Source organism: Bufo bufo, chromosome 3 (assembly GCF_905171765.1).
Source record: "Bufo bufo chromosome 3, aBufBuf1.1, whole genome shotgun sequence".
In the NCBI taxonomy this organism is placed as follows: domain Eukaryota; kingdom Metazoa; phylum Chordata; class Amphibia; order Anura; family Bufonidae; genus Bufo; species Bufo bufo.
In genome coordinates this window covers 396,649,481-396,668,717 of record NC_053391.1, presented here as the reverse complement: position 1 = coordinate 396,668,717, position 19,237 = coordinate 396,649,481, and positions in this window count along the sequence as shown.

The window sequence follows — 19,237 nt, the reverse complement described above, 5'->3', positions numbered from 1 at the left end:
AGAGGAGTGTGGAAAATATGGCACTATGCACCATGTTTTGCGGTTCGCAAATTGCAGATCCGGTCCTGAGTCTTATGTCAATGCAATATTTTAGTTTGCTTCTCAATAAATTAGCTAAAATTTTCATCACTCTGTTATTACTTTCTCATTGTGAGGTATTCAGTGCAGAATGATGGGGGAAAACCGTAAACTTTGAACTTTTGTTTTATTTTAGCACTATGCCTCAGCATAAGGGCTCATGCACACGACAGTTGTTTTGCGGTCCGTTTTTCACTGATCCGTTGTTCCGTATCTGAGTTTTTTTTCTCTGATTTAAGTCCTGCTCCGTTATTGCACAAAACATATCCGTATGGTTTCCGTATTTGATCCGTTTTTTGTAGATCGTATACAGAAACAGTAACTTATTAATCACCAAACACATGAGCAATATGGGCTGGGCATAGCATTTCTACAATATCGATTCGCAAAATACAGATGTGTTCCATGTGCGTTCCGTATTTTTTGCGGACCCATTGACTTGAATGGGGCCTCGTACCGTGATTTGTGGACAATAATAGGACATGCGCTACTTTTTTGCGGAACGGCCATGCAGACAAACGGAATCCACATGGAGTAACTTCTGTATTTTCTACAGCCCCATTGAAGTGAATGGTTATGCATACGGTCCGCAAAAAACCCGGAACAGAAGCGGAAAGAAAATATGATCGTGTGCATGAGCCCTAACAAAATGTGAAAAAAGTGAAAGGGTCTGAAGACTTTCTGTAACACCCCAGAGTGGTGTTACCACTACTGCACCCTGCTATCTCTAATGGGCTAATATAATGTCATCTTATGTATGTCTTTCCAGGTCCTCCACATTGTGCATTCATAATCTTGTTATGTAACTGTTTATTACATGTAATGTGCCTGGTTCACCAGCAGGTGGCAGTGTAAATGGCAGAGCTATCCTTAATCCCCTTGCAGACGAGCGATATGGATTAGGTCCGGATGCGTTCAGTTAAAAATGCTCGATTTTGCAAGCAAGTTCATTCATTTTTGCCTGCGATTGCACTCAGTTTTTATTGCACGGGCGCACTTGCTTGCAGGTGTGATTTTCACGCAGCCCCATTCACTTCTATGGGGCCAGCGTTGCGTGAAAAACGCACAATATAGAACATGCTGCGATTTTCATGCAATGCACAAGTGATGTGTGAAAAACAACGTTCATGTACACACACCCATTAAACTGAATTGGTCCGAATTCAGTGTGGGCGCAATGCATTCGCATCACGCATTGCACCCGCGCAGAATACTCGCTCGTGTGAAAGGGGCCTTAGATAGAATGGAACTCTCCATTCCATTCTAACCCCCCTCTGGAGAGAAGTGGGCCAGTCCTGCTTGCTACCGGAAGGAGGTGGGCAGTTCTGGTTTGTTTTGGTTGAGACTCCATGTTGGAGCTGCCAGGATTCTAATACTTTTTGGCTGAACATAAGTCAGACTACAAGAGTGAAGTGCAGCGACGATGCCTCCCCCCTCATGGTGTGGGCTGCGCATAAGTGCGTGATTAGAGGGGAGTTCATCAAACATGGAGCACGGCGTAAACGGGAGAGGGCTTTGGAAATTTCCCAGATTTTGAAGGACATTTCCGATCTGGAACAGATCCATAAACGCTCCCATGCACAATCTGTTCGAGCTGAGCTCACACAGGCAAGGTGCAAGCTTAAAGATAAACTAGATACCCGTACAAAATTTCTCCTTTCGCAGGGCAGGAGACACTTTTTTGAATATGGCAATAAGTGTGGTAGACTCTTGGCCAGATCCTTACGTGAACAAAGGGCAAGAAACTATATCCCACGCATTACTCCACCACGGGGACCGGTATTACACAATCCTGACTCGATCACAGAAGCTTTTTCCCAATTTTATCAGAACCTGTACAATCTTCCTCAGTCCAGTCAAACTAGTCAGGCCTTGGATTCGGCCATGAGCTCCTATTTGGCTAAGTCGGGTTTACCGAAATTACCGAGTGAGGCCCTTGAGAGTTTGAACAGTCCGTTTACCGCTGATGAGATTGGGGAGGCTCTGAAATGAATGCAACCTAGTAAGGCTCCAGGCCCAGATGGCCTATCGGCCTCCTATTATAAGAGATTCCTCCCCCTCCTGCGTACTCCCCTTACCAATGCCTTGAATAAATTAAGCTCCGGAGTTCCTCTCCCTAAAGACATGTCACATGCACACATTACTGTTGTCCATAAGGAAGGTAAGGACCCGACCGCTTGTGCCAATTACCGGCCCATATCTCTACTTAATGTAGACATTAAGCTTTTCGCAAAAGTCTTGGCCACCCGCCTGACTCCTTTCCTGGCGGACCTTATACACTTGTATCAGGTGGGCTTCATTCCCTCAAGGGAGGCGAGAGATAACACCACAAAAGTCTTGAACTTGGTCCATCTTGCCAAGATTCAACGTTCCAACCTATGTCTCCTATCCACAGATGCCGAAAAGGCTTTTGACAGGGTTGGATGGCCATGGTTATTTGCAGTATTAAACCATGTGGGTGTGGAGGGTTCCTTATTGACATGGATCCGTTCCCTATATTCTTCTCCCTCGGCAGCCACAAAGGTTAATGGTGTCCTCTCGCCTCCCTTTGAGATTAGAAATGGTACGCGCCAGGGTTGTCCTTTTATCTCCTTTAATTTTTATCCTCACTCTAGAACCACTCCTGAGGACTATAAGGAAAAACCCTGACATCTCTGGTCTTATGGTGAGAGAAAAGGAGTTTAAGATAGCAGCCTATGCAGATGACCTGATGTTTATGATTACCAAACCTCGAGTTACCTTCCCTAACCTAATTGAGGAATTCAAAGTATTCCATAACTTGTCCAATCTGAAAATTAACTTACAGAAATCTGAAGCGCTTAATGTCTCCATTCCATCCGCTCTAGAAGCCAAACTGGCGGGTTCCTTGCCTTTCCGTTGGACGACAGGTGCCATTAAATATTTGGGCACAATGATCCCCAGGGATCTGCGAGAGCTATTCTCAAGGAATTTTACCCCCCTCCTGAGTCGGATCAGAGAAGACCTCAAGAGGTGGTCCAAAGGCCTATATACGTGGTTCGGCAGGTGTGCCATTTTTAAGATGAACGTCCTCCCACGCTTATTGTATTTGTTCCAGACCCTCCCTATCCACATTCCGGCCAGTTTCTTCTCTGTTGTACATCGGGACCTCTTTAAATTTCTGTGGGCTGGGAAGAGTTCAAGACTGTCTAGATCCTTATTGCATGTGCCAAGGGAAAGGGGGGGCCTAGGGATTCCTGACCTAAGGAAGTATTATGCAGCCTCTATGTTTCAACGTGTGGTAGACTGGTCTCGACATACCCAGTTCAAACAATGGATCTCAATTGAGCAATTCACATCCCGGACTCCTTTGGCCCTTCTGCCATGGACGGATAGGAAGGTTCCTAGTGACCTTTCCTCTCATCCTCTCATAGGCCCTACCCTGGCTCAATTCCGTAAGTACCAACAGATCTCTACAATCTCCCCAATGCCCTCCCCGATGTTCCCTGTCTTGGGACATCCGGACTTCCCGGCGGGTTGCTCGGGGGGTCCGTTTGCACAGTGGAGATCGAGTGGTAGGTGTAGGGCACCATTCTTTAGAACATCTGGTAGGTGGCTTACTTACTCGGAACTATTAGGTCTGACAGATCCCTGCCCTCTGGGTCCTTGGAGATCAAGACAGCTTCACCACTTCCTTTCTTCTATCCCTTCCTCTCAGGGGTCTGATAGGGCGCTCACTCCTTTTGAAAAGACATGTATTGGCTCCGGCCTTTATCGGCACTCTCTCTCAGAATTATACAAGGCATTGGTAACGCCGGGTTCGGACTATCTCCCCTCTTACTCAGCTAAATGGGCTCAGGACTTGCAGAAGGATATCTCCTCTGACCAGTGGCTTAGAATTCTCCAGTTTGCCCATAAATCATCCATTGCAAGTAAATATCAGGAGGCCAGTTACAAATTGCTGTCGAGATGGTATTATGTCCCTACCCGTCTCCAGAAAATGTTCCCGTCGGCATCTCCTCTATGCTGGCGATGCGACTCCCACCAAGGTTCCCTCCTACATATTTTCTGGCAATGTGACAAAATCAAACCTTTCTGGGAATCTGTTCATGAGACCCTGGCTTCCATTTTTCCCTTTTCGATTCCTAACACACCAGAGTTTTTTTTACTCTTTCTTTCGGACTTACCGTTGATCTTATTTCGACGATCCTGTCTGCGTCACCTGGTTATAGCAGCTAGATCTTGTATCCCTGCGAGGTGGAAGTCTGTTTCTCCTCCCTCCGTGGGAATGTGGATTCAGAAGGTTGAAGAGATACGGAGAATGGAGGAACTCACAGCATCTTTGAAAGGTGGTAACAGAGCTTTTGTTGCTATGTGGTCCCCCTGGTTCACCTTTCAGGATACCCCGGAGTATCGGAATTTGCTGGCTTGAGAGTCTCGTCTGGACACTCATGTACACTTCATTTACCCCCCCCCCCTACTTCCTTGAACCCTTTGCCCCTTAACTTCTCCTTTCGTATCCTTGTCTTGTGTTCCCCCCCCCCCCATTCTTGTTATTGTTTGTCGAATTTTCTTTTATTTTCATGCTGTGGCCACGTCTTCATTGGCCCCTTGATTTGTGTATGGTTCTCGTTAGATGAATCAAGGTGCTTTATTGTCACCATAGGCTGAATATCAAACACAGACTTACATGTTGTAATTGTTTGTGCATTGTTGGATTATACTTCATGATGTCAGTCGGCATGGATCCGACTATTATTTTCTAATGTATGTGGTTCAATATGCAATAATTTTGTTACTTTTGCAAAATAAGAAATAAAGAATAAAAAAAAAAAAAAAGAGTGAAGTGCAGCATAAAGAGGAAACAGACACCAAGTGAGCTTGTCAGTACAGCAGAGTGAGAGAAAAATATAGCAGAGTTGAGTTTGCCTGCCAGTTTAATGCTAAAGCCTGCTGGAACCAAGACAAAGCCTGAAACTGTTTGGAGAAACGTTTATTCAAGTAAAGCTGCCATTGAACTTCATCTCAAGGTCTGGACTCAAGTTATTTCTTTAAATCCCTCAATTATTCCCCCTATTTATTGCTTTGGAGCCAAAGCCTGGGGTCCACCTGTATCCAGGTAGGAGCACCGTGACACACATAAAGAGACATTTAGGCCGCAGTACACCACTCGGCATTCCTTCTAAACCTGGGATGCAATATAAAGGGCCCGGGGGGGTTGCCCGTTGTATTTCCGAATGCATTTGATATTGGTATATTGTCCGTTATACTGAGGCTAGGTCATCAGTATCTTACTCCTGGAAAACACAGAAGATGCTGTCACAATAGCTGTATAGCTGTATATGCATTTATCAATGAAATTAGCATGTTTTCTGGGGTAATAGCAGGGAAAGTAATAGTGCTTGACTCCAATACTATATTTATGAAACTTATAAAAATGTAAAAAGGCTCTGAATACGGCTCTTTGGCATGCACAACTGTGGTTCCTCCTCTTCCGCTCCTTCCAGATGAAGTCACAGATGTGGATGTCTAGGAGTGTCAGAAGCAGAGGAGGAACCATAAGTTTGGATGCCAATGTGCGGCAGAAGCAGGGGACAAGCCCTCAGAATGGACGCCAAGGAGGAGCAGAAGAGGAGCTCTGAGCGTGGACACCTAGGAGCCGCAGAAGAGGAGCTTTGAGCATGGACACCTAGGAGCAGCAGAAGAGGAGTTCTGAGCATGGATGCCTAGGAGCAGTAAAAGAGGAGCTCTGAGCGTGGACACCTCGGAGCAGCAGAAGAGGAGCTCTGAGCATGGATGCCTAGGAGCAGCAGAAGAGGAGCTCTGAGCATGTGTAGTGTCCCACTAGGTAAAGGTGGGCACTACACAAGGGTTAATGTGCCTTATTACATTTAATGTCATGTGTATGCATTTCCCTGTGTTAACTGGGTGTCAGGCCTGTCAGGGTGCAGTTTAGCCTCCCAGACATTAGAGGGAGCTAGGGAGCCCTAGTTATATATAGGTAGGCCCAGACAGGGGAGGGTTAGTGTATTCCAGGGGACTAGAGGAGTCACTTCGTCTACCTGAAGCTCCTGAGGCTAGGATTAGCTCAGTTGAGATACCCCAGTTGTAGGACAGCACCTCCTGGGAGAAACCTGCAGCTTCCCTCACAACAGGAACAGCACCCCAAGATCAGATAAGTAACCTGATGAGCAGAGGATCTGTAAAGTAAAGCAAGTGCCAATACTGGAGGAAGATTATTCAAACCAAGGATTCAAGCCAGCAATTAGGCATCCGGGCCTTGGGACCTAGCCAGCTAGAATAGCTGAAGGAAATAGAGCAGCATAGCACTGCAAAGCATTGACTGTTTGCCCTCCATGTATCTTGCATGATTAATACCTGCCATCTTGTGAAATAAGCCTGCTTGTGAAGCATTTGATATAAGGGACTGCATTACCATCTTGATGTATAAAGTTGGACTGTTTTAAGTAAAGCAACGTTTGGTTCACTATACCACCTGTGTACCTCACTTATTGCTGCTGAAACCGGTGTGCCACCGTTACAGGCACTGGCGTCACAAAATCTCAAAAGGGACCTTGCTTCAGGCACTCTAAACACCTGCAACATCCAGGGCACCTCACACAACATCAGGCCAGGTCTCTACATACAGAGTGTGCCCCAGAGGAACTTGTGTCTACCTCTCCTTCACTGCTGCATGCCTGCCCAGGGTTCTCCTTCAACTGGTGAGTAACCCTCGATTGCCCATAACCGTGACCTCACTTCGCAATCCCCTGCAGGTCTGGCGTTTTGCATAAATTGGCGTCACGAACAGGATAACGAACATTCCTGCGCCATTGCGGATACAAGAACTGTGTGCTACTATTGCCTTAAAGTGACCAAACCCTAAATGCTTTATTGAAAAATTGCTGGGCCAAAGAACTGTAATAATTTGCGGTGTGAAACTGTGCTTTTTCTGGACTGTTTTACTGTTGTGAAGCAGGGGCAGACTGGCCACAGGGCAGACCGGGCATTTGCCCGGTGGGCCGGGCCACCTCAGGGCTCGAGTCGAGGGGGAACGGGTGGGAAGAGGCAGTGGTGAGACCGAGCCAACAGCGTAGCAAAAGAGGGAGCAGTGGGCAAAAGCAGAACACCCGCCGCCAAGAGAGTCCGTCTGCTACTGGCCACCGCCATCTGGGACCGAGCACCCCAAAGGCAGCTTCAAGGAGTTCCCTGGCATGGCAGTTCTTCAAACAATGTGCTGACGACAAGACCCGAGTGGTTTGCACGCTGTGCCATCAGAGCCTGAAGCGAGGCATTAATGTTCTGAACCTTAGCACAACCTGCATGACCAGGCACCTGCATGCAAAGCATGAACTGCAGTGGAGTAAACACCTTAAAAACAAGGAACTCACTCAGGCTCCCCCTGCTACCTCTTCTGCTGCTGCCGCCTCGGCCTCTTCCTCCGCCTCTGGAGGAACGTTGGCACCTGCTAATCTGTAGAGTAACCTGCATGAGCTATATGAGCATGGTCACACATGCTCCATTCTATCCTTGTACTGCTACTGGCCATATCTGCTGTTAAACGCTGTGACGGTTACAGGGAGAGCGCTACAGCAGAAAGGACATGCCCCCTGAGTCGTGATAGGGAGAGAGCTGCAGCAGAAAGTACAAGCCCCCTGACTTGTGATAGGGAGAGAGCTGCAGTAGAGAGTACACGCCCCCTGAGTCGTGATAGGGAGAGAGCTGCAGCAGAAAGTACACTCCCCCTGAGTCGTGATAGGGAGAGAGCTGCAGCAGAAAGTACACTCCCCCTGAGTCGTGATAGGGAGAGAGCTGCAGCAGAAAGTACACGCCCCCTGAGTCGTGATAGGAAGATAGCTGCAGCAGAAAGTACACGCCCCCTGAGTCGTGATAGGGAGAGAGCTGCAGCAGAGAGTACACGCCCCCTGAGTCATGATAGGGAGAGAGCTGCAGCAGAAAGTACACTCCCCCTGAGTCGTGATAGGGAGAGAGCTGCAGCAGAAAGTACACGCCCCCTGAGTCGTGATAGGGAGATAGCTGCAGCAGAAAGTACACGCCCCCTGAGTCGTGATAGGGAGAGAGCTGCAGCAGAAAGTACACGCCCCCTGAGCTGCCAGTCTGAAGAGAATCTAGTAGAGCAATTGGAGCAATGAATGTGGAGATCTCTGGACCAGGGGCGGACTGGCCACAGGGCAGACCGGGCATTTGCCCGGTGGGCCGGGCCACCTCAGGGCTCGAGTCGAGGGGGAACGGGTGGGAAGAGGCAGTGGTGAGACCGAGCCAACAGCGTAGCAAAAGAGGGAGCAGTGGGCAAAAGCAGAACACCCGCCACCAAGAGACTCCGTCTTATACTGGCCACCGCCATCTGGGACCGAGCACCCCAAAGGCAGCTTCAAGGAGTTCCCTGGCGTAGCAGTTCTTCAAACAATGTGCTGACGACAAGACCCGAGTGGTCTGCACGCTGTGCCATCAGAGCCTGAAGCGAGGCATTAACGTTCTGAACCTTAGCACAACCTGTATGACCAGGCACCTGCATGCAAAGCATGAACTGCAGTGGAGTAAACACCTTAAAAACAAGGAACTCACTCAGGCTCCCCCTGCTACCTCTTCTGCTGCTGCCGCCTCGGCCTCTTCCTCCGCCTCTGGAGGAACGTTGGCACCTGCCGCCCAGCAAACAGAGGATGTACCACCAACACCACCACCTCCGTCACCAAGCATCTCAACCATGTCACACGGCAGCGTTCAGCTCTCCATCTCACAAACATTTGAGAGAAAGCGTAAATTCCCACCTAGCCACCCTCGATCACTGGCCCTGAATGCCAGCATTTCTAAACTACTGGCCTATGAAATGCTGTCATTCAGGCTGGTGGACACAGACAGCTTCAAACAGCTCATGTCGCTTGCTGTCCCACAGTATGTTGTTCCCAGCCGCCACTACTTCTCCAAGAGAGCCGTGCCTTCCCTGCACAACCAAGTATCCGATAAAATCAAGTGTGCACTGCGCAACACCATCTGTGGCAAGGTCCACCTAACCACAGATACGTGGACCAGTAAGCACGGCCAGGGACGCTATATCTCTCTAACTGCACACTGGGTAAATGTAGTGGCGGCTGGGCCCCAGGCGGAGAGCTGTTTGGCGCACGTCCTTCCGCCACCAAGGATCGCAGGGCAACATTCTTTGCCTCCTGTTGCCTCCTCCTCCTACTCGGCTTCCTCCTCCTCTTCACCCACCTGCTCATCCAGTCAGCCACACACCTTCACCACCAACTTCAGCACAGCCCAGGGTAAACGTCAGCAGGCCATTCTGACAGACAGGCCCCACACCGCACAGGAGTTGTGGCGGGGTATAGAACAACAGACCGACGAGTGGTTGCTGCCGGTGAGCCTCAAGCCCGGCCTGGTGGTGTGCGATAATGGGCGAAATCTCATTGCAGCTCTGGGACTAGCCGGTTTGACGCACATCCCTTGGCTGGTGCATGTGCTGAATTTGGTGGTGCAGAAGTTCATTCACAACTACCCCGACATGTCAGAGCTGCTGCATAAAGTGCGGGCCGTCTGTGTGCGCTTCCGGCGTTCACATCCTGCCGCTGCTCGCCTGTCTGCGCTACAGCGTAACTTCGGCCTTCCTGCTCACCGCCTCATATGCGACGTGCCCACCAGGTGGAACTCCACCTTGCACATGCTGGACAGACTGTGCGAGCAGCAGCAGGCCATAGTGGAGTTTCAGCTGCAGCACGCACGGGTCAGTCGCACTGCGGAACAGCACCACTTCACCACCAATGACTGGGCCTCCATGCGAGACCTGTGTGCCCTGTTGCGCTGTTTCGAGTACTCCACCAACATGGCCAGTGGCGATGACGCTGTTATCAGCATTACAATACCACTTCTATGTCTCCTTGAGAAAACACTTAGGGCGATGATGGAAGAGGAGGTGGCCCAGGAGGAGGAGGAGGAGGAAGAGGGGTCATTTTTAGCACTTTCAGGCCAGTCTCTTCGAAGTAACTCAGAGGGAGGTTTTTTGCAACAGCAGAGGCCAGGTACAAATGTGGCCAGCCAGGGCCCACTACTGGAGGACGAGGAGGACGAGGATGAGGAGAAGGTGGAGGAGGATGAGGATGAAGCATGTTCACAGCGGGGTGGCACCCAACGCAGCTTGGGCCCATCACTGGTGCGTGGCTGGGGGGAAACGGAGGACGATGACGATACGCCTCCCACAGAGGACAGCTTGTCCTTACCTCTGGGCAGCCTGGCACACATGAGCGACTACATGCTGCAGTGCCTGCGCAACGACAGCAGAGTTGCCCACATTTTAACGTGTGCGGACTACTGGGTTGCCACCCTGCTGGATCCCCGGTACAAAGACAATATGCCCACCTTACTTCCTGCACTGGAGCGTGATAGGAAGATGCGCGAGTACAAGCGCACATTGGTAGACGCGCTACTGAGAGCATTCCCAAATGTCACAGGGGAACAAGTGGAAGCCCAAGGCGAAGGCAGAGGAGGAGCAAGAGGTCGCCAACGCAGCTGTGTCACGGCCAGCTCCTCTGAGGGCAGGGTTAGCATGGCAGAGATGTGGAAAAGTTTTGTCACCACGCCACAGCTAACTGCACCACCACCTGATACGGAACGTGTTAGCAGGAGGCAACATTTCACTAACATGGTGGAACAGTACCTGTGCACACCCCTCCACGTACTGACTGATGGTTCGGCCCCATTCAACTTCTGGGTCTCCAAATTGTCCACGTGGCCAGAGCTAGCCTTTTATGCCTTGGAGGTGCTGGCCTAACCGGCGGCCAGCGTTTTGTCTGAACAGTATTCAGCATGGCAGGGGGCGTCATTACAGACAAACGCAGCCGCCTGTCTACAGCCAATGTGGACAAGCTGATGTTCATAAAAATGAACCAAGCATGGATCCCACGGGACCTGTCCATCCCTTGTGCAGATTAGACATTTATAACTACCTCCCCTTAACCATATATTATTGTACTCCAGGGCACTTCCTCATTCAATCCTTTTTTTATTTTCATTTTACCATTATATTGCGGGGCAACCCAAAGTTGAATGAACCTCTCCTCTGTCTGGGTGCCGGGGCCTAAAAATATCTGACAGTGGCCTGTTCCAGTGGTGGGTGACATGAAGCCTGATTCTCTGCTATGACATGAAGACTGATTCTCTGCTGAGTCGCTGACATGAAGCCTGAATCTCTGTTATGGGACCTCTCTCCTCTGTCTAGGTGCCAGGGCCTAAAAATATCTGACAGTGGCCTGTTCCAGTGGTGGGTGACATGAAGCCTGATTCTCTGCTATGGGACCTCTCTCCTCTGTCTGGGTGCCGGGACCTAAATATCTGACAATGGCCTGTTCCAGTGGTGGGTGACGTGAAGCCTGATTCTCTGCTATGACATGAAGCCTGATTCTCTGCTATGACTTGAAGCCTGATTCTCTGCTATGACATGAAGCCTGATTCTCTGCTATGGGACCTCTCTCCTCTGTCTGGGTGACGGGGCCTAAATATCTGACAATGGCCTGTTCCAGTGGTGGGTGACGTGAAGCCTGATTCTCTGCTATGACATGAAGCCTGATTCTCTGCCATGAGACCTCTCTCCAATTGATATTGGTTAATTTTAATTTATTTTATTTTTATTTTAATTCATTTCCCTATCTACATTTGTTTGCAGGGGATTTACCTACATTTTGCTGCCTTTTGCAGCCCTCTAGCCCTTTCCTGGGCTATTTTACAGCCTTTTTAGTGCCGAAAAGTTCGGGTCCCCATTGACTTCAATGGGGTTCGGGTTTGGGGCGAAGTTCGGGTCGAGTTCGGATCCCGAACCCGAACATTTCCGGGAAGTTCGGCCGAACTTCTCGAACCCGAACATCCAGGTGTTCGCTCAACTCTAATCGTCTCTTAATCGGGGGTCATTCTCACAATGATCTTCATCGACCACAGGGTTAGGGGCCAAACATTGCTTTTATTTGGCACCTCAGTAAAACCAAAACAAACAATACAAATAAAACACCTGCCCGGCTGGGCTCTAACTAAACATGAGGACTCCCTACTTCACTGAAAGCCCCGTTCACACACGGGAAGAAAATGCGGCTTTTCCCAGCCTAACAAACCAGCACTTCCAGGCTGTAACAAAGTCCAGTACCTTTTGGGGGATTGTGGCCCAGAAGTCCTCCTGACTCTGGCCTAGCGACCATCGATTCCAAGACCTCACGGAGCACCTGAGGACTTCAAATTCATCTCGCTCCTCAAGTACTTCTTCAAGAGCTCTGTCCAAAGAGAGGGCCTTGGTCGCCTTCTCTCGAGCATCAGTCTCCGCTTGGTCACGTTCTTCGGCATATCTGGCCGAGGTGGTTTTCTCTTCAGCCAGGATCTTGTCCAACATCTTCTGTTTCTTCTCCAATTTAGACACAATTTGTTTCTGGTGGTCCAGGTCTACCATCCAATCACGCAACTCTTGATCAAGTTGAGCCATCCTGGCTTCCAAATGTATTTTCTCCTCCAAGAGAGCAGATTTTTCTGAGGCGCTGTTTAGAACCTCATAAGCCAGCACATCTATTTCTTGCTCTGCATGAAGTCTGGATCGCTCAGAAGCTGCAAGTTCCTCTTGAAGTTGGAGAATTTCCACTTCTATTAGTGACTCTAGTTCCTTCAGTTCATTCTGTGACTCCTCTGGAGATTCCTGCAGTTGATCTGCGAGAACCGCTAGCCCCATCTCTAGTGTATCTAGGGACTGTGCAGAGCGAGCGAAAACATCTTCAAGTTTGTAGCTGTACTGTCCTGTCATGTCATCTACAACTGTCTGGATATGAGCTTCAGTCACTAGGCTGTCACCCGATTGAACTCTCGTCTCGTCAGATATAACTGTCATCTGGTCGCTACTAGTAACCACTTTAGTTTTGCTGGGTCTTGACATGGTAGCCTCACTCTCGGAGTTGCTAACTGTCACGGCACATACGCCACTTATACTGCTCGTGTCATTATTAACCCTGACCTCTAGGGGCACCCATGAGTCAATCCCCACCTGGGACATTTTATTAATCATAGAAACCTGTGGAGACTGCACATCCACCTCTGGTAAGTGTGGTACACCCCTCAGCATTGCCACAGTTTCCTGCACATTCACTACAGTGGGTTTACTCAGCTGTGAGCTCTCAACATCAATCAGCGTTTTTATACCGCATATATTTTTCACTAGTATCCACATTGCCATTATCTTTAAGTGGACCGCGCTGCACCAGGACAGAGCTGAAAATATCCTCCCTTCCAGATCCTCCTGGAGAAAAGGTGAATTCGAGTGAACTGACTGCTTACCCATGTCCAGGAAATTCCTGTGAGATCTGGAAGGGAGGATATTTTCAGCTCTGTCCTGGTGCAGCGCGGTCCACTTAAAGAAAACGCATCTATAGATGTGAACATTGCCCACTTCACTATTGGAACTCGCGACGCACCAAAAAGGCAACGTACAAAAGGCTGTTTTATATATTTTATATATATTTTGTTCACATTGCCATGATGCCTATCTGCAAACTTGGCACCATTGTTTTCAATGGTCATATCACTTAAACCATTGTGCAGCTTCCTCGCATAGTCCCCAGCTACCAAGCTGGCATGTACCAGGCTCACCTGGCTTTCGGTGTCCACCAACACTTGGACTGCACTGTCCTTTACCATAATGTCACACATTTGTTTAGCAGTCTTTATTTCCGGTGTCTCAACACCTCCCGACTCGGCAGGTAGCAATTGCTGCCGGCTCACACCCCAGTTCACGGCTTCTGAGGTACCAGGGCACGGGTCATAAACATGCCCACCCTCCAGAGCTGAGCTCACTGTCACTTTGTCAGCTATACAAGTAATTGCTGGAACGATCTTACCCCTTGTAATCAACCATTCTGGTAAAGCAGTGACATTCTCTCCCGCGGACTCATCAAGGTTGTGGTTGCTCCTAGCAACAGCTTTACTGCACCTCCGCACTTCCTCTCTAGGACCCCGGACACAGTCGCAGGGAAGATATGCACTCCTGAGAACCGCACCGCTCTCCACCTCTTTGTTTTCCTGACGGTTGCCCTTGGCAACGGCACATATCTGCTGTTCATCGGATTCTCCAGGTACACAATTTGTAGCATTTTCTCCGCTCCACAGCTGCCAAAATAATGGGAAGTCTTTGCCAAGCACAAACTCCACTTCCAGGGTCTCACATTTTAAGAGCTCCCATTGCACAGGGCCATAGTCTGTTATAAAGGTAAGTAACACCTTAGTTGTTGTCTCTGGCCCTCTTGTTACAAAGTCCAGAATTTCGGGCAGGACCTGAGACATTTGTTGGCGGGAGTCTAGTATAACCCCCAGCGGGATCCCCCCGATCATCATCATACAGGACTTTTCCCACACGCTCCACCATTTGGCAGCCATTTTGACAGGTCAGTTTCTTTTACTGTGCCATTTAAATCCCTGCACAGCTTTCACCTCAGAAAAAAAAGGTCCAGATTAACCAGCAGTTTTCCAGCAGCACCTGCTCCAGCGAACAAGCAGGCTTCCGGCCCTTTAAATCACTGCACAGCAACACAGAAATTCCTTGGCAACATTCAGCAGCACCTGCTCTTTTCCGTCAGGTCGTTGCCCCTAGCAACCTACTGTTGTTATTGCCCGCATCCTCCACCATATGTAAAGGATCGTCTCTTATTCGGGGGTTATTCTCACAATGATCTTCATCGACCACAGGGTTAGGGGCATTGTTTTTATTTGGCACCTCAGCAAAACCAAAACAAACAATACAAATAAAACACCTGCCCGGCTGGGCTCTAACTAAACATGAGGACTCCCTACTTCACTGAAAGCCCCGTTCACACACAGGAAGAACATGCGGCTTTTCCCAGCCTAACAATCCAGCACTTCCAGGCTGTAACAAAGTCCAGTACCTTTTGGGGGATTGTGGCCCAGAAGTCCTCCTGACTCTGGCCTAGCGACCGTCGATTCCAAGACCTCGCGGAGTCCCCCAAAGTTCAGGCTAACACCTAGCCCCGTGGCCCCTCAGCCAGCTCGGCTGAGCCCACTTGTACAGAGCCTTCCTAGGCCTCTGCTGCACACAGACTCTTCCTCCTCCTAACAGTCTGGACTGGGCTCTTATCCCAGACTGATTGTTCCACCTAGTGCGGCCTCTGACCTGCTGATTGACAGCGAAGAAATGGAAACTCCTGCCATATCACTCCCCTAGCAGCCGTGAGGCCTGTCACTGCCTCACAGCTCCTTAATCTGGTTCTGTTTCTCCAGCTCTTTAATGGTGAGGCTGCCAGAAGCTAGTAAGTCCTTCACCTTGGATCCAAAGGTCCTTAAAGCCTGAATAAATGGCTGTTGTCCTTTGTGTTTATATCCACTCTGTTTCCCTTGAATTGCCTTGCATTAAACACAGCTAGCAGCTGCACTCTCACTCCTTCATCTCCTACTTCTTCTCTCAACTGACTCAACTTCCTAACTAGGCCTGAACTGCACTATATATATACGGTGGTGCTACCCCCATCTAGTGGTGAGATGCATGTGGTGCACCTGACAGCCTGGTAAAAAGGGATTTCACATGATAATACAATGCAGCATGAAATTACAGATGACAGAAACAAGCTTTTGCAGTTCCCACATAAGCTAGTGGGACGCTGCATATGTGACGGAGTGTTCAGCCCAGGGGAATTGAGTATTAGACGAGATTTCACTTTTGACTGTAGATAGAATGTTTAGGCTAAGCATTTGTGATTTAAGCTGCATTAATGCAATTCCTTTTAATTTGCATTACTGAAATAAATGGACTTTTGCACAATATTCTAATTTTTCAAGTTTCACCTGTACATCTGTATATGTAGAATGGAGGAGTGTAGTGATGATTAGTTTCTGGAGGAATTTTGCCAAGTTGTCTGCTGATACGGATTTTGGAATGCTGCAGAATTTTACATTGTTGCAGCAGTTGCGGTCGTTTAGGTCCGCCATTTTGGATTTCATGACCTCCATTTCCCCTGATAGGGTATTGTGAGCATCAACTAGTTTGTTGTGTGGCGAGGAGAATTCCCCCAATTTTGTTTCTACAGTATATGGTCAATACGTTCTCCCAAGCCATCTACAGTGGCTGAGATGTTGGTGAGTGCTTGTGTAATGTCTTTTTGGATAGATTGCCTTAACACTCTCATGGCGTTTATCGGGAAGGCCTCGGTGGCAGCCTGATTAGTAGTAGTGAAGGTGAGTTCATCCTCCTGCGTTTCAACAGAGGCCCCCTCCTGATTATCTGTCACAGCAGAGAAGGATAATGTAGTCTCCCATCGTGCTTTCTGTTTGATAGGGCTGGCGGTGGCCGAGGCAGGGGTAGGCGAGTCTTGCAATACAGCAAATCTGGACTCCTGTGACTCTAGCTGAGAATATGGCGGACTGTTGGCACGTCTGCTGCTCCTTTTATGCCCCGTAGCAGGGGCCCTCACGGATGAAGAGCAAGGAGAGGATCCCGGGCTTTGTTCCCCTTAACTGTGATCTGACCTTATGGGAGAAGAGGTACCGCATTGTTCTGTGGGACTGAGCTGTGCTTTCTCCGTCCTCTCTTGTTGCGGTTTGTCTCTATCGGGAGCGGCCTGTCTCGCGGTGGCGGGATCGCGAGCACCATTGTTCGCCGTTGGAAAAAAAGCTGTAAGAAGCTTAGGAGTTTCTTTCTTACCCCTCTTAGGCATCTTTTGTGGAGTGGGGTCTTACAGGGGTTGATGGTTGCCAAGTTTTTGGTGAGCCATTGCGCTCCCAGTCTAAGCCACGCCCCCCGTATATATATATATATATATATATAAATATATACTGTATATTTATAGTTCATGTATATAAATATATACGTAGTAGAAAATAATGGACTGTAAACTTTGTATTGTTTTAATAAATGTATTTACCATATTTTTCGCCCCATAAGACGCACTTTTTCCCGGGGGAAATGCCCCTGCGTCTTATGGGGAGAATGCTGCCATTTTACATCGCAGTCTGCGATGCTGCAGCATCGCAGACTGCGATGTATCAGCTGGAGGAGGGAGGGAGGAGGGGCCGGTGTCACGCAAATGCGGTGGGGCCGATGCGGTCACTGTACTCTGGCCCCGCCGCTCACTCACTGCTTTATTGCCTAAACCTTTTATAATAACTTTAATTGAAGTTCCGATCCCCAGCCCCATCTGTACTACTTACTAAATGTCCTCTAGCAGGCAGAGCAGGGCGGGTGGCCATAACTCACTGATGTCACGTGCCTACACCGCCTACTTCATTCATAAAGTAGGCGGCGCAGGCACGTGACATCAGTGAGTTACGGCCGGCCATCGGCCCTGCTCTGCCAGCTACATGACATTTAGTAAGTAGTACAGATGGGGCTGGGAATCGGAACTTCAATTAAAGTTATTATTATAAAAGGTTTAGGCAATAATAACCGGTCCTGCCGCATTTGCATTCCACCGGCCCCTCCCACAGGTTTAGCTCCGGTATATTAGGGCATCTGTGGATGCCACTATTATGGGGTGGAGGATATGTGGATGGCACTGTTATGGGGTGGGGGATCTGTGGGTGACACATATATAGCAGTGCCATCTACAGATCCACCCCCCATAACAGTGCCATCCACAAATCCCCTCCATAACAGTGCCATCCACAGATCACCCCCACATAACAGTGCCATCCACAGATCACCCCCCTCATAACAGTGCCATCCACAGATCTCCTCCCATAACAGTGCCATCCACAGATCACCCCCCATAACAGTGCCATCCACACATCACCCCCCATAACAGTGCCATCCACAGATCCCCCATAACAGTGCCCCCCTCAGATCCCCCATAACAGTGCCATCCACAGATCCTGCCATAACAGTGCCACCCACAGATCCCCTCATAACAGTGCCATCCACAGATCCCCCATAGTAGTGTCATGCACAGACCACCATTAGTTCAAAACCCACCAAAAGCACACCTTTTGGTTAAAACATTTTTTTTCTTATTTTCCCCCTCAAAAACCTAGGTGCGTCTTATAGGGCGAAAAATACAGTAATCAAAATACCACTATAGTTTAGTACAGACACGCAGTTCAGAAAGGTAAAGGAACAGAGACATAGAGATAGGAAGTAGGCGGAGTCAGTAGTAATTGCCTATTTATTAATATTAATTATTAATATTAAATTCCAAATATTAATAATTGATGTGTCCTATAACAGGGGCACTGTAGGGGGCTCTATTACTAATGAAGGGAATTATTATTGGTGGGGCTTTGAGGAGCACAATTACTATGGGGGGAACTATCTCTTTGGCACTATTATTTTTTCTGGATAGTATTTGGGGGTATTGGGGAGCACAGAGAGCAGCAGTATAATACTTGTGGGACTTGAGGATGGGGAGAATGATAGAAAAGTGAGGAACCTAAGATGTCTATGTGTTAATCTCTGCAGAGATGAGGCATGGCTGAAATAAGTTGTCTAGGAGAAGATGAAAGAAAACATCTACATCAGAGTAGACGTCACCTGGGAGGCTCTGGATATGAGAAGTATGTGCTGCTGTATAGTAATGCCTGCTGGACCCTGCTACCGCAAGTGTGAAAGTAGCCTAAAAGTGCGAGCGGTAGGGGGTCGACTGGAGCCATTTGAATTGGGGCTTGGGCCCTGGATCTTTTGGGACCCCTGCAAAGGCCCTGATTGGTGGTGTTTTATAATTCTTATAAATTTTTGCATTTATTTTTTAACATTTATTTTAATTGCTGATTTCTCCTGTAACAGAGGCCAACCTATTAGCCCCAGCTAAGGGGGAATACTGCTTCTGCAGCTGCATGATGTCCTTGCAACTGCTAAGGCTACTTTCACATCTGCATTTTTGCTGGATTCGTCATGGATCAGGAAAAAACGCTTCCGTCATGATAATACAACATTCTGCATCCATTACGAACGGATCCGATTGTATTATCTCTAAAATAGCCATGACAGAATATTTTTTTTTGTGTCAGAGAAAGCGAATCTGTCACAATTGTGAGTCATGACGGATCCGTTTTGCTCTGCATCCCAGGACGCACTCAAAAGCTCTGCTTGCAGCGTTTTTGTGTGCGTCATTGGAACACAATGAAATGGAACGGAATGCATTTTGGTGCACTCTGTTCCCTTCAGTTCAGTTTTGTCCCCGTTGACAAAAAAATGGGGACAAAACTGAAGCGTTTTCCCCACTTT